This window comes from Manis javanica, chromosome 9 (genome assembly GCF_040802235.1).
Source record: "Manis javanica isolate MJ-LG chromosome 9, MJ_LKY, whole genome shotgun sequence".
NCBI lineage: Eukaryota > Metazoa > Chordata > Mammalia > Pholidota > Manidae > Manis > Manis javanica.
The window spans coordinates 4067476-4084146 of record NC_133164.1 but is presented as its reverse complement, the minus strand read 5'-3'; the positions used below and the strand labels follow the sequence as shown (position 1 = coordinate 4084146).

Below are 16671 nucleotides of genomic sequence, written 5' to 3'. Positions count from 1 at the left end.
CAATACATATTTTGTCCTGCAATTCCCACTGCTGCACGTGTAGGTGTATTTCAGGTCCTGAAAACTCACAGTCCAGTGCACTAGCTCAAAAAAATCCATGTTCTGTAAGCCTTTAAAATACACTAAATAGTAAATTCCTTAGACATGACCTCAAAGCTGGGAAGAACTTAACTAAGAAATTCTTCAAGATGAAAACACAGAAGTTAAGAGAGCCTGTGTATCTCCCCTGGGCAAGGCACTTCGCTGGCAGCTCCCGGGGAAGGCAGGTGACAAGAACATCTTCCCGCTTCTACATAACTGACACCCAATGACATGCCTAAAAACCTTTCTGGATGTGGAACATGTACAAATCAAAAAAATAATACATGACCTGACAGCCAGCAGAAGTGAAGGCAAACTCTTCTAGCATCAAAGCCCTGATTGTCCGTAGCCACGTGCTGCTCCTGTTCACTGTGCACTGTGCCTTGACCTAGGGGCTCTCATCGGGCTTCCTTCTCACTTTCTTTTCCTTCCTCTTTAGCCTCCAAGTTCAGTATGGTAACCTCTACACTCAGTTTATAACACTCTTCAAAAAGCATGTGCTTTCATTCACTTAGCAAATGATTATTGAATGCCTACATGTAATAGGTAGAAAAGACACAATTCTTGTCCTCATTGAATTATGTATATATGTAGACATACATGCAAACACACACATGAACATACTCATAAATTTTGTGATAAGAAGAAAGGGTTACATGAGAAAATGATAACAGCACAAGTCAAAGGTCAACCTTTGAGCTTGATGGATCTGAATTGCATGATAAAAGGCCAAACATGTAACACAGAAAATGCATCCCCTTGAGTTAGTAAATGAATGATCAAAGCAAAAAGCATATGTTCAATGTTTTCCAAATAGAAAACTGTGGAGTTTTCTCTAGGGCATATGTATAGCAGCTGGCATTATAGATGGTCCATTCGATACAGAAGGAGACAGGCAACCTTACGGTGTGTCTCTCTTCTCACCATACTTAACTCACATCCCAAAAATTCATTTTAAATTGTGTTAATGTCAATATATTTCTGACACAGTATGTTTCCTGGTCATTAGGGAAAAGAGCAATTAATTAAAGATTTTTGACATATACATACATTAAAATTGGATGTTAGGCATTCATAGAAGGGCAAAATCTCTCTTCAATTGCTGGTTGCACCCTTATGTGCACAGTCAAGTTGCAGTTAACTTACACTTAATATGCTGAGTCAATTCCCATAGTTACATGCTATAAGCATCCTATGAGATCCACTTGGTTTTTTTGTTTGGGGACTTTTTTTTTTTTTTGACTGGGTCTTGTTTTATATTTACTAAATAAGTCTTGATTTGGTATGGTTAAATTATAAAAAACAGAACAACATACATAAGGTTTCATATATTTTTTTAATTAAAAAATGGCTGAAAAGTATATCAGTTTTGATTTGTATCAAATTAAACTCTACTCCAGAAAAGTGACTTATATTAAAAGGTTTCTTTGTTGTTTGGGAAGTATGAAGTTCACTGACTTGATCAATTAATCGGTGTCTTCCTTTTTCTACAGATAAGACTAAAGTACATTGTCTTTGATGTCCTCTATCTCTGCTGTGAGGACATATATATGAGATACAGTCAACATCCACACCCATCTGTGACCGTGTACATAATTGGGCAGGTCCATCTGCCTAGAACTGCCATTCTGACCACCGTCTGTTTAAGGTGTGTGGATGTCAAGAAATCTCCAATGGAATAAAAACACCACAGTGTTAAACCTTCTCAGCCACGTCTTAGAAAATAACACCCAACTGATGGTCAAGAAGAGATTTAGGTAAGCCAGTGGTCAAGAAGAATGGCATGGCACCAAAGGTATGTGATGTTTACCTTATAGGATTTTCTTCAGCACATAAAGGGAAACTCTGCAAATTAAGTTTTGCACTTATCAACAGTGAAGGCTGCAGAAACATACTGGACCACTGGAATTGAGGGCATCATTTTTGAAATTTAAATTAAATAATTAGTACCTAAGAATTCCTAATTTAATTATTTATATGTATTACCTATAGTATGTGTGTGTGTGTGTGTATATATATATATACACATATATATATGTAAAATGCCTAAATAGATGATATATGGCTGTAGTTAATATTCATTAAATATTATACTATATGAATATATATTATAGTATAGGTAAAGACATACTATATAATATCGTATTTTAACACTTATCACATAAAATGCATATAGTAATGTTTCTTGCTGATTGCTTATAGATTGTACAAAAGTTGAGACTTTTCACCATCTATCCAAAAATGTATGTTTTTATAACACATCACTCACAAATGCAAGGAGAGAAAATACCGTTGAACTTCAAATCAATGGGCCCAGTGAATTTTTTTAATGGCCCCTTGAAACTCACATGCAAAAGGAATGCACCATGGAGAAGAAGTAAAACACTGGTCCAACATGTAGGTATAAGAAGGTTGGTTAGAAAAGCAGAGTCAAACTGCAAAGAAGGTCAGTTGTGTAATTTCAAGATAAAAATTCCATCTGAAGCAATTAGGCATTGAGTGGAATAGGTATAGTGGCTTGATTTATTGAATTACCCATAAAACAAATCCAAATATCCAGTTGGACTTCACAGAAGGTTCTGTAAAGTAAAGTGGAGCCACCTCTGGGGAGGGATGCTCTTGCCTGCCTCAGCGCGCACCCATTCTATTGGGTGTCAGAAAGGCCTCGGTATTTATCATCTGGCTCGGGAAGTTCTATGTCCTTTTTTATATTTTATCTTTGGTACATGCTCCCTAGTCGCAACTTCCACTGTTTTATCTGACTTTCATATGGAAAACTTTGGAAAAAGTCAAAATGCTCTGAAGTGTTGTTGCATTTATTAATATTCCTTATCTGTCCACAAAAATTTTATATTGATAGATATATTCAAAGTTCAATTTTAAGCTGAATAATTTAGGTTGAGAAATAAGGAGTTCTTTTTCCATAGGAGAACAGATGGTTGCAGGTTAATCTGCAGAGACACACTGTGGCTTACGAAGAAACACAGAAAATGAAAGGTGACAATGTGAGGATTGCTTCGTGGTTTTTTTCTAAGGAGAAACTCAAGACTGTTTGTACCCCCAATTTCCAACAAGTTCTAACTCAGTTGAATTTCTTTTCTAAGAACGGTTTTTATCAAGGTTTGGCACCTTATAATTTTATCAATTCTTCATTTCTATTTCTCCAAGCTTAGGATTCATGCCTGCCTCATGGTATAAACTGTATGTTCCTAAGATTTCAGCATGGCAGAGCAGAATACTGACAAAAAGAATAAAAGATCCATAATTGACACCAGAGGCTGCCTATGATGGCAAAGCAAATGGCATGCATGTCTTAAAGCACAGGCTTGACACCAGCGTGTGGTTTGCTAAAAGGAAGGATGGATGCATGCAGTTCTCAACAGTAAGAACAAAAACATGATAACATACAAAAAGAAACAACTAAAATAAGCTCGTAAAATTTTCATCTGAAGAGATTAAAATGGGTAGATGTGTTATTTCCCTATCTCTATTTGACTTTCATGGGTTGTTCCAAAAACTCTCCATAAAGAACAGTCTGGGACTTTGGGCGCTGCCCTTGCTGGTTCCACAGACTGAGGGCTTACAGAACGTGTGAGCTGCCATCCGGCCCTTAGGACCTGGGGAACACCGTGCTCCGAGACCCTGTGGTCTTAGGGACCACCCTGAGGACAAGAAGGAAAGACAAAAAGCTTGCGCGCACTTTACAGCCCTTATGGCACCAGTACCTGTGATTTCTTCCTCAAAACCTGGAGAGGAAGAAGAATCCAGCTGTGAGGAAATGGTAGGAAACAGTTTCCTCTTTGAACTGCACAACCTGCTTTGGAAGTGGGAAACCCATCGCCCCTTCAGAGTAGGCAGAGCAGAGGTGTCAGGTCTAGGGGGCAAGGGGAGGGCTTACAGCTAATGGGCCAAAAGACATCCACTGAACGAGCTCCAGTAAGAGGAAAAACATAAGGACATGCAATAGTTGGAAGACATTCTGAGAAATTAGTCAGAATATCTGATCTCTTTGTTCATCATGGCAGAAAATGCCAATTTAAGTGACTCCCCTTAGGGAATGCACCCAGTCACCTTTGAAAAGAAGGCATTTATATGTTGGACCACCAACCACACAGTGAATCTGAGTGAGTTGGCAAACGATGGTCCTGTATCCAAATGCATCTGGTTTACGCTGCAATGATCTAAGAGTATTTTTACATTTATAAATGGCTGTTAAAAATATAACACCAATAAAAATATGTGACAGAGATTATACATTGACTACAAAGCCTAAAGCTTAAAGTATTTACTCTCTTGCCCTTTACAGAAAAGTTTGCCAATCCCTGACTTGAGCCCTTATTTGGTCGATTAGAATTCCTCTTATACCTCATCCTTATGTGATGCCATTTGTGGAACATTACATAGCTACTGAGAAAAAAAATTTGGAAAAGTAATGTATAATGATGCTTATAAGATGGTAGGTATTATGGTGCAGTTTACAAATAAGTTTTAAATGAATCAAACTAACTGGCACTGTTCAAGTCCCTTTGGCCACATATAGTTGTGCACGGGATAGACTTTGGGGACATAGGCAGAACTGACCCAATGTTCCACTAGTATTTACTTAGTGTCTACACTGTGCAGTGTAATCAAAATACATTAAATTTCCTAGATCTGTAAAACTCTTGGCCAATATAACAAAAGCCATTCCTGTTGAACATAATCTCTACAGCATCTATTTTCTAAGTCTGCTATTCAAGTTTACTACAGGAAAGATCAAAGACTGGTCTATTCCAGGAAAAATGACATAGCACATGCATAAAGTAAGTTTCTACACACAGACCTCCTGTCAAGAATCTTCTTCTCATTGTTATTATTTCACTTTAAGTAAAGTGATTTCTTTACACAGAAGTCAGCACAAATGAGTTATTGAAGACGTTGCTGGTACACAAATGCCTTTCACACTTTTGCATATCACAGTGGGATTCAGGCTCAATCAACACTCTCCTATCTAATGACTGAGCCATATCCTCCATAATATGAAAACTAAACGAGACTCTGGTTCCTGAGTTTGTTTTTGTTTTTGTTGTGATGGACATTAACTGCTGAGTGTTTGTTTTTTAACCTTTAACTAAGATGTAAGTTCATCTCGGAGCTTTAATTTGATTCAGTGTTTACCCAGTATTTCTGTGTTCGTTGATTTAATTCATTGGCTGGAGTTGAAAATGAGTCTCTAATAATTCCTAGTGTTCCAATCCAATACTTTACTTAAAAGACATTCAGTATTCCCTTGTATAAATCTTGTGATATCTCAGACACAATTTTTAAAACATCATCCAGAAATCATTTTCAATTAAAAATGTCACATTTCTTTAATGTTTTGGGGTACAGGAACCGTCAGGAACTCTCTCTGAATGACTTGCCACCATTTAGTTACCATTTGTTAAGTCAGTAAATCAGTAACATAACCTAAAACAGGTGTTACGAATACTGAAGAACCAAGCACCATTCCTCTCTGCAGGCTAACGTACACCGAGAGGCTTAGTTTCAGGGTCTGTGCACAATTAGGGACACCATAGCATATAAACATTGTAAATTACCTCTGGATTTTCAGCCTCAAACCAGTGATGAAGTGCTTAGCATCACAAACCACCTGTATGCTAATGGAACACAGAGGGCAGGGGCTGCATGCCAAAACCGTGGGGAGAGCAGGAGAACTATTCCGACAGCACCATTACAGGAGTGAGTATTATTAGCACATTGCGGCATGTTACTTTTGCTGTGGTCTTTCACAGGAAGTTCATGTGCTGACAAGCTTCCCAGAAAACAAACCGGGGAAGGGATCTTTGCACAAAGGTATAGAAGGCATCCTCTTCCTTTGCAAGGAGATGATCTGAATTACAGCCCTGTGTACTAGAAGGAAATCTTATCCCTAAATTAGTACAGCAATATCATGATTCACTCTCAATAATAGCTTTTATATTATATGTGAATTCTCAATAACATATTACACCTTGAGGATCCACATATTAATTTATGTTACAGTTCATTTTATAATTCCTAAAAGCCTTTTGCTTCAGCTTCCTTCACCCTGCAGAATTCTCCAGAAGGCTACCTAGATTTGGAACTAGGATGCATGATAAGGGAAAACAAACAGGAAAAATAGGAATTAGCAATTTACTGCTGTCGTAAACTGACTTATTCCTCATAGGTTAACTCCCCCATTTCTAGCAATTCTTGACTCTTTCTTAGCAACCACAGGAAAATTTCATTCTTCTTCATGAAGCTTTTCTGCATTCTTTTCATTTGATTTTGCACACTGTACTGTACATTTTGTATTATATGTACTATAAATATGAATACATATGTATAACAGAATACACATAGTATATATATATACACGATATAATATTATGTCCTATCTATATATATACATGCATAGCTGGTTTGCGCTGATTCCAATTCCATTTGATTTTATGTCTGTACTGTGCACAGTGCACACACTGACTGTTTCCTTTCCTGGCAGTGCTTTGAACAGTGTGCACTTGAAGAGATGCATTAGCTACCTAGAACTCAAGCAGCCTGCAGCAGAGGCAGGCTCACAGGAAGTCACACCGCTTGCTTTCAGAGCTGGTGTCCCTGACCCTCTTCTGTGCAAGAGCAACACCAGTGGTGTGCCACTGCTGCCGAACAAGTCCACCCGCCCTGCATTTCCTCAGAAGACGGCCGCGTGCGTATTCACGCACATCTAGGACACATCCTCAAGGAAAGCGCAAGCAGCTTCTCTTAAGTGTTATAAGGACCAGAAGAGAGGAGAATCTGCCCCTCCTGGTATCTATTTATTCTAACCTGCTTTTCCCAACAGTGAGATGTGAGCCCTCCCCTCAATGTTCGCTTCCTTCCATTGTCATGATAAGTAGGTGTGCAAAGAAATGTGGCTCTATTGAGACAACATGTGGACACAGAGTAACCCGTGCAACAGGTCGTAACCTCTGGACCCCTGCATGGGCTCTCCTCCCTCCTCAGCCCCCGCGCGCGCCCGGAAAGGACCGCTGCACCGCAGATATGCTCGGACGACCATATTCAAGAGAACAAACCCCCATCATAATCCTTCCCAAATCTTCTGTTCATCCAGAATGGGGTATATCTTATTTTGCCATCTTGTTGAATTTCTACAGACGATAGAATTTTGGTCACATGGAAGATTTCAATGGCCTACAGGTACACAATGTAGTTTGTCTACATGTGGTTTTAAAAAGCAAAATTATGTAAGGACTCAGACAGTAATACATCTTAGATCTATTACTTTTTAAAAAAGCAAACCCATTTTAGGCTAATATCAATATTAGCCTAAAATAGAGATACATTTGGGTTACCTTAGAACTAAGGAAATAAGTTTTACGTGTTACTTAATCTATGTAACAAAAGTAAGTCAATGACAGAAACAAAAAAATCAAGGGTCATTAGTAAAGCCTAAGTTACATATTTCTTTTTAGATATCATGTGACATCAAAGCTGTAGGAGGAAACTATTTGTATCTACTTCTCAGACTAGGGGGCCTAAGGCCAGATGCTGTACGTAGAGGAACCGGGTCCTGCTCCCACTTCACTCAGTCACCTTAGTACACACAGTTAGCGTCACCCACTGATGCTCCTACAACTGAACTTTGGGGAAGGTCATCGCTAGGGAGCAGCCACGAGGTTGCACAGTGATACAAGAGAAAACGCATGGACCTTCCCTGTGATGGGACCTTCCCATCACAGTGGAAGTAAGGAAAGAGCTGAGGTGCAGGATAGTAAAAATAAATTGTCTTTCCTGCTGCAATACTAGGAGTCTTCAAAACCTTATTTCCAGTTTTTGTTCTATAGCTGTGGTACACAGTAAAAACTGTGGCCTTGTGGAAACAAGCTTTGGATACAGAAAGAGGTGAGTTTAGCACCTCCTGCCAAAAGATGGGTGACTTGAATAAGACGCTGATCTCCTGAACCTCAGTTTTCTCATTCTCAACATGGATAAAAATGTTTATCTCCTAAGATTGCTATAGGATGAAATAAAATATGTAATATGCTCATGTTACCAATACTGATGATGAGAATTACCAATGACAGGACTCACTGTACGCAAGTGAGTCATTGACATAATAGCACATTACATCCTCACAAAGCTCCCTTGCTTCTGCTCCCCACCTCCCGACCCTCCAAGCACATCTCAGGCCAAAGTGTAGACATTGCTATGAATCCTGTCTATACAGGGAAGTAAGACAGTGGCTCACTGGTGATTCGAACCCCATCGGAGTGTCTATGGGAATAAAGGCTAAGTCCTGGGAGCAGAAACTACAGGTGCAGATGGGAGAGGCCGCCTGCCCGTCGTGGAAATCGTGGAAACAATTCTCCACCAGGAAGCCTGGTGGCCTGAGGGCTTGGCAGCACCGATAAAGACTTGATCCATTTGCATGGACCCCTCGTGAAAAACAGTGACGCAGACCAGTTAATCACATCAGAATCCCACAGAAAGAGAATTTTAATTGTGCAGTTAGGTTTTATCAAGCTTTTTAGTTCCACATATGACAACTAGATCTGTGCAGTAAGGGCATGCTGGAGCCGCCTTTGAGGCTGACTCAATAACAGGCATTTCTAGATTCCAAGGAAGCAGGACTGTAACAAGGTTGGATGAATAAAATAATTAATTTGCAGAGAATGGCCAAATGTTTTCAGCCAGTATTTGGGTTTTGGCAGCTTGTCTTTTTCTCCTGGCTTTAGAAGGCTGACGAGACCACTTTATCCAGGAAGACACAATGAAATCAGAAAAGCTCACCTCTCCAAATTCCTCATCTGAATGCACATATGTTTAGTTTTTCTTTACTCTTAGATAAAGCTGGGAAAGGGTAAGTGGTTTATTTAGTTCCACCATATAACTATTGAATATAAACTTCCAGAGTTGCTGAAAGAATCTGAGTTGGAACAAACTTCCTAATTATATATTTTTCTTTGCATTTTGTAGGAGGCTATCAAGTATCTATAAAAGAATTACATATGATCCACTGTAGTGTAGCATATCCTGCTTTCTGGGAGTCTGTATGCATAACAGAAACAATTTCCTTCTTTTAATGTAGAAGTCAGGATGTTCTTTCTGAAGAGTACAAAATGCATCCATGCATAATTTGGGAGGAGGGATATTAAAACACATGAAGTCATTTGGAAAAAATAAAATTTCTGCACAGTCATAAATACTAGCCTACAAGAAGCAGTAAAAATGGTTCTAGTTCAGTCAGTTCAATACTAATGCACAACATTAAAATATTTAAAAACACAGGTCTCTGCATTCAGCACAATTTTACTGGGGAAGGGTAACAAAGTGAAAATGAAAGTCAGCACCACCTACTGAACATCCAACTCATTCAAGTGTTGGTTTCTAGGAGTAACTTTGTGATATTTTTGACACTTCTCATTAAAATTATTAATAATATATACATTTTACTTATGTCTAACCACAAAAAAGCCTACTGTAACACTTTCTAGAATGTTCCCCAATTGATATTTATTTCCACATATGAAAAGTTTACTCTGGATAAGAGGTCACCGTTTTCTGTTCCAATTTGCTTTGCTACATCTGGCAAACTCAGGGCTTTGTTGGAAGGCTGCCATGTCCAGCTGCACAGTAGCCGTATGAGTCTCACATGATTCTAGTCTTAGGCCTGCTTCTTGCCCACACTCTGCTTCTCTCCATTCCCTTGTCCTCGGACTTGTTCTCATCCTCCTGTTGGTCAATTTGGGTCAATTACTTAGCAGCTTGAGAACGCATAAGGAAACATCAATACCACTTTGTGCAATAACAGATTAAGAGCTTTTCCCCAACAACTTTCAAATGGGTAAAACAAGGAGCAGTTAGAAATTAAGTCAATACATTTTTAAAAGAGCTGTGAATAATTTGCAAAGGGAAAACTGAAGTTCAATTTTATCATAAAAGAGCAAGTTTGCTCAAAAAGCTGACTGCAGGGGTTTTCTAGTCATACACTGGACAAACCTGCACCTGCTGATACTGACCTCATCGAATCATCAGGAACATATGGTGACAAATACATACGGACTCCTGCCATACTGACTGCACAAGCTAAACCGTTTTACTAGGACCCAGAGGAACTGAAATATATAGTGCAGTCAAATCAATATGACTGACATATGCTTTGTACAATGTATATTCCAGAAAGAAGATTCTTATACACCTCAGATAAAAATTATATTTATGAATATAGAAAACTATGAATTTCCCATAAGAAATGAGAGATGCAGAATGAGAATATCCCCTTAGGAAAAAAAAAACCATTGAATAGAATCAGGATAGATAAAATCCATGAAGTATCTGTTGAAAATATATCCATTCTATCTTTGGAGATTAAAGGATATAGATTTCAAATTATTATTTTAGTTGAGGAAGCTTAGTGCAGAAATACTTAAAAATCAGTTAAATGTAATTTACACAGAATTTCTTGAAATCATATAACATCTACCATTTGATTATTAACCACTATTTATCTTTCAGATTCATGTGCAAAGTAAAATTAACACATGTAATTATAAAGCTAAAAATGTTTGCATATTAGTTTCACCTGTTTTTCCACAAATCAAACTTTTAGTAACCTAGGTGACTCCCAGATATTAATGAATATGCTCATTTTATTCACATGATCATTTTACAAATACTCAACATTTGTATGCATCACTGGTCTGAGAATATTTTGTCAAATGGGTGGAATACTGCCAATTCATGTCTGTTTTCTTGGGGATCAGAAAAACAGTATTACACTGGATCATTCAAAATATATGCTTTGGAATGGAAACAAGAGAAGGTATAAACTATTTCTGTGGGTCAAAGGGTGGGAGGAAGGGTGGCCATGAAGGTAATGGGAACATCTTCATGTATCATTAAATCCAGTAGGTAGAGCAGCAGAGACCATGATGTTCATTCACTCTTGCATTCAACACACATGAAAATATTCCTACTATATGCCACGCAAAACTTTGATTCTCCTGAGTAGCATTTTGTTATAATACAACAAAATCAAAGCAATATTAAGATGATTCATTCATGACAATATGTATGGAGTCAAGAATAGCATATATTTGATGTACAATTCCAAGACGTATTAATTATTACATTAGATTATAGTGCTAACTGGATATTGGAATTCCACTGACTACTGTGACTTTCCCTGAGTACTGCTTTTCCAAATAGCAAATTTGGAAAAGAATATTCCCTACCCATTTCACAGTAATTTTCACATTAAACAGTTATATAAATTGGAAAATAATTTAACCTCTCCTAGGAGAAATGCTTGCAAAAGTATAAATTGATCAATGGTCAATTTATTATTAATTTACATATTGCTTAAATATTTGTGAAAATATGAAAAAAGACAAAAAGACAAATGCTGTCACTATTAGTAAGAAACAGCTAAGAGGCACCTACCTTATCTGCTTTTATAGTCCTTTTGAGAGGCAATATTATTGAATTAGTATACCTAAAACATCATATAATAATTGAAAAATACCTTAAGTAAAATAACCTAATATATTTTTTAAACATAAGATAGCCATGTTAAATGGGAGAATATATTTGTAAATGACATATCTGAGATAAGGGGTTAACATCCAAAATATATAAAGAACTCATATGCCTCAACACCCAAAAAGCAAATACCCTATTGAAAAATGGGCAGAGGATCTGAACAATTTTCCAAAGAAGAAATTCAGATGGCCAACAGGCACATGAAAAGATGCTCCACATCACTAATTATCAGGGAAATGCAAATTAAAACCACAATAAGATATCACTTCACACCAGTTAGGATGGCCACCATAGAAAAGAATAGGAACAACAAATGCTGGTGAGGATGTGGAGACAGGGGAACCCTCCTACACTGCTGGTGGGAATGTAAGCTAGTTCAGCCATTGTGGAAAGCAGTATGGAGGTTCCTCAAAAAACTAAAAATAGAAATGCCATTTGACCCAGGAACTTCACTCCTAGGAATTTACCCAAAGAAAACAACTTCTCAGATTCAAAAAGACAGATGCACCCCTATGTTTATCAAGCGCTATTTACAATAGCCAAGATATGGAAGCAACCTAAGTGTCCATCAGTAGATGAATGGATAAAGAAGATGTGGTACATATACACAATGGAATATTATTCAGCCATAAGAAGAAAACAAATCCTACCATTTGCAACAACATGGATGGAGCTGGAGGGTATTATGCTCAGTGAAATAAGCCAGGCGGAGAAAGACAAGGACCAAATGATTTCACTCACCTGTGGAGTATAAGAACAAAGAAAAAACTGAAGGAGCAAAACAGCAGCAGACTCACAGAACCCAAGAATGGACTAACAATTGCCAAAGGGAAAGGGACTGGGGAGGGTGGGTGGGAAGGGAGGGATAAGGGGGAAAAGGGGCATTACGATTAGCACATGTAATGTAGGGTGGGGCATGGGGAAGGCAGTACAGCACAGAGAAGACAAGCAGTGACTCTATAGCATCTTACTACGCTGATAGGCAGTGACTGTAACAGGGTATGTGGTGGGGACTTGATAAGGGGGGGGGAATCTAGTAACCACAGTGTTGCTCATGTAATTGTATATTAATGATACCAAAATTTTACAAAAAAGATAGCCATATTAAATCATGCCCACTGCATATTTCTCAATCCTGAAGCCTAATAACCTGGATTTGAAAAACATGCCCTTGATGTAGTGTTTGCTTTTCTAACTTAGCTGCAGGCCAACAACATTCTGCTTACAGGTGTCCCTTAAGCAGTGTGCACAGCGCTCACTTCCTCCCCTGTCTGCGGACCTTCTCATGGAATGGACACTCTATGTGAGCCGCACTGATAGAGGTCTTGCTCGTGGGCCTGGCCTCTGACAGACACTAGACAGACTGTGTTAAATGAATGAGCAAGTGAATGAACGGCGTCACACTAAGAACTATGGACACAGTGGAGAATGCAGAGAAATCCACAGCTTTGGCCCTGGAGGCGTGCTGCAGACTCCGTCCTGTCCCAGCGGGCCGCGCGGTCCCTAAGCACACTGCGAGCTCCTCTCCCTGAGCGTTCCGCCGGCTGCCTGAAGGGCTCAGTGGGCACTGCCCAGGCTGGGAGAGCTGGCGAATGGACTTTACCTTCACGTGGCCCTCAGCCACTGCCGAAGGGACCTTAGCATATAAATACCTCAGCTCCTTCCTCCCTGGCAGGAAAAAACTGCAAGATCTTAGATTCCCAGGGCACAGACTCTCAGCTTCTGGAGCATTAAATGCTCTCACCCATCCTTGCCTTCCCTGTCTCGCCCCTCTCGTTCCCCCGTAAAGACTCCATACCGTCAACTCCACAATCAATTACTTGCACTCGGATCCTTAATTGAGTCTTGACTTCTGAGACAAGGCACTTAAATTCTGAAAGCAAAAGGCACAGGGAAATCACTCTAGTATAAGTATCAAAAGTGACAGAGGCCATGAGAGGAGTGCACAGCACTGTGCCTTTGCAGCTTGCAGGAGGGGCCCCCAGAAGCGTCAGCTGAGAATGCATTTAAAGAAGAAAAGAACCCTAGTATATACCAAGTCCATTGCTACAGGTTAAGCCTCATGTGGGATAAGTCGAGAGTATCGGTTAGGATACAGACATGAAGAAATTGAGGCTATTCCCAACAGAGTAGAAGCAATGAGCAACACCTGGGGGCCATCCAGCAGATTTGTGTGGAGGGCACGGTGAGTGAGGGGGTCAGGCTGCGTGAGGGGGTCAGCAGGAGGATGAGTCAGAACCAGACGTGGAGTGCAGTGTATGGTCACCCAAGAACTGCGAGTATTTTGTATGATGATAGACAGCCTTAATGTTCTTTTTTGTAAGATAAATGACATGCTCAGAATTTGCCATAGGAGAACTGACCTTTTAACTGTGCAAAATGGATGAGAATTGGGAGAGGGAGTTGTGGAACAGGCCAGCCCAGTGGTCTAGGCAGCAAATACCAATGCCCAGGATTAAGGACACAACAGAGGGCATGGGAAAGAAGAGACGGGTAGAGTAGGTGCGGCCAGGTTGGCCGTAGCAAGTTAGCACAGAAAGTACCACAGGCAGACGAGGCTCTGGAGTCACGCAGGCAGGTTTAATCCAGTGTGAGACCTGGCAGGCTCTCAGCCCTCTGAGATGTGAGCATTTGCACTTGCAAGAAAGGGGAGAGGACATGCCCTGTAGGCTTATGAGGCTTGAAACAGATAATTCATTCCGAGTCCAGTAAAGTGCCTGGTGAATACTAAACATGTGATTAATGGATGGCAGTTACTGCCATTGTGCTAAATCATAAATAAGTAGCAAAGTCTAAAAGATGATATCCCTAAGGCTAAAACTTAAAAATGAAATCCCTAAACCAAAGGTATTAACATATCAAAATATAGAATTTACTACTCACAAGACGGGTACAGTTTATCAGCCTAGAATTAATTATTAAAGGACAAAAGACAGGTGCCTACCTAGAACAGAGCTCAGCAAATAGTCTATGTGAATCATGCAATTTATGATTCTTCCTTTGTTTCTATGATCTCAAAACAATGCTGAGATTATAATTTGATTTCGCCAGTAGATCTAACTACAATAACCCAAAATGCTGGCCATGCCAACTTGAGAAATCTGTTTTCTGTGGAACTGGTATTTCATTGATGCTTAATAAATTATCATTTGAAATTTAAATATAGTCTCTTGTGACATGGTTTGACATGACTATGCTTCTAATAGCAAGACAAATTCAAGTTTCTAAGAGTATAAACCTTAAGATTAAACTCTAGGTCGAGAAGAATTCAGCGGAAGTCTGTTCATATAATTTCTTTCGCGGTGTCGGGCACACGGTGGCCCTCAGCACTCCTGAATGAGTAATTCAACTGTACAGCTTCTTTCATTCTACATCCTCTATACTCACAATCAGCTGCATAAGTAAGTTGGAACCCTTATCAACTCCGTTAAATCTCTCTTAACAAACAGGACACTTGGTATTCCCATCCCCGATGGGGCAGGTCTATAGCACAAAGTGCCTAGAGTCACAGGGGTTGCAACACTGGCTTTTCACTGCGACAAAAAATCAAATAAAGAAATAAAATATAACCCATTGATTTATCTTTTTTTTATAACTTCTGAAGCAAGGTTTCTTCCCACCATAGAAAGTTACACAGAACAAGACTAAAAGTAGAGAGAGTCCTGGTAAGTGGGAAGGGCACTTGACTAGCGCCAAGAAGCCCGGAGCAAAGCCAGTTGTCCCCTCTGCCATATACTAGCGGTGTGTGTCGCTCCAGCTGTGGACTCTCGGTAGCGCTGTTTCAATAACTGTTTGTGAGACTGTTGGATTAGATGATTACGCATCTCTGAGAGTTCTAACATCCTGAAACTGCTATTGCTCCTTAGCCAATGCAGATATGGTCCTATTTCTCACTTTCTTTTTATTTCATAAGGGGGTTCACGTACATAAATCATTAAAAAATTGTATTTATTGTGACCTATGTCTATTCTTCTGATGAAAAAAAACCCCTCAAATCAGGGAACTCCTGTTCTTGAACATAGCACCAATATTTATTATTTATTACAGCCAGCACAGCAGAGCAATAACTCAGATCCTGGGCTCACCCCAAGGTGCTTAATAAATATTGATGACTCAATCTGTGTCTAAAGGAAAAAGATATTCTGTGGGAGGAAAAAAATAAGGTCTCTTTTCAAGACATTAAGGGAAACATTCTGTAACAGCACTTGATTTGCACTGTTTAGCACTGTTTCAGCACAGACCTGTTGAGATTGATTGTTCTTTAATTCATCCGTGATTGCATATTATGAATTATTCTCTATTTACCTAGAAATTTTACTAACAAAAAGCCTGTATTGTAAAGCCCCATATTTGCTGCAGATGCACTAGAGCTGTGAAGCTTCTTCTCAGTGTTGATTGGGAAGGAACACTTGGCGTAACGACTATTTAAACAGGACCTTTCAAGCAAGCATTCCTACAATTTGCAGAAGTCAGAATGAATGAAGATGAAGTGATCTGTTCTTCATGCAGGCATTTGGCTCTCACTCTTAGATAGAACCTGTTTCAACTGTATTAAATGTAACTAAAAGACTACCGTGGCTTCTACTTTCTATCAAAATATTTCTGAACACATATATCAAGATTCAAACACAAAGGCACAATATACAGCCTCCACAGAAAATCGGCAGTGAAATTAAAATTGCCTAAGGATAATAGTGGGTTGTGTCCAGTAATGCAGAAAGCATTGACACTCCATTGCCGGCACTCTGTCCCAGTGTCCATAAGAACATCTAGTACCACAGAGTAAAGCCAGGGCGCACGCCAGGACACGCCACAGATGGTAAGGAGGGGGCTATTGAGATGTGAGTACCAGTATCCCCACAGCACCATCACCAAGATTTGTAAAGACATTTCCAGAGCTGCCAGGGACAGAAACAGGGCCAAGAACAAGGCCACCCATGTCCAAGGGTCTTTACTGTTACGTAGCCACTCAGCACTGCACAGAGGGTCTTTGCTTTCTTCTCACGCTCCTCCCCCCATCCCTCTCTCCATCCCCATTCCTGGGCT

At 39.5% G+C, this 16671-nt stretch overlaps 1 protein-coding gene across 3 annotated transcripts in view; it reads right to left on the bottom strand.

The window, feature by feature from the left end:
• Positions 1 to 16671, bottom strand: part of NALF1 (NALCN channel auxiliary factor 1) — a 535206-nt gene that overhangs the window by 421293 nt on the left and 97242 nt on the right. The window lies entirely within an intron of this gene.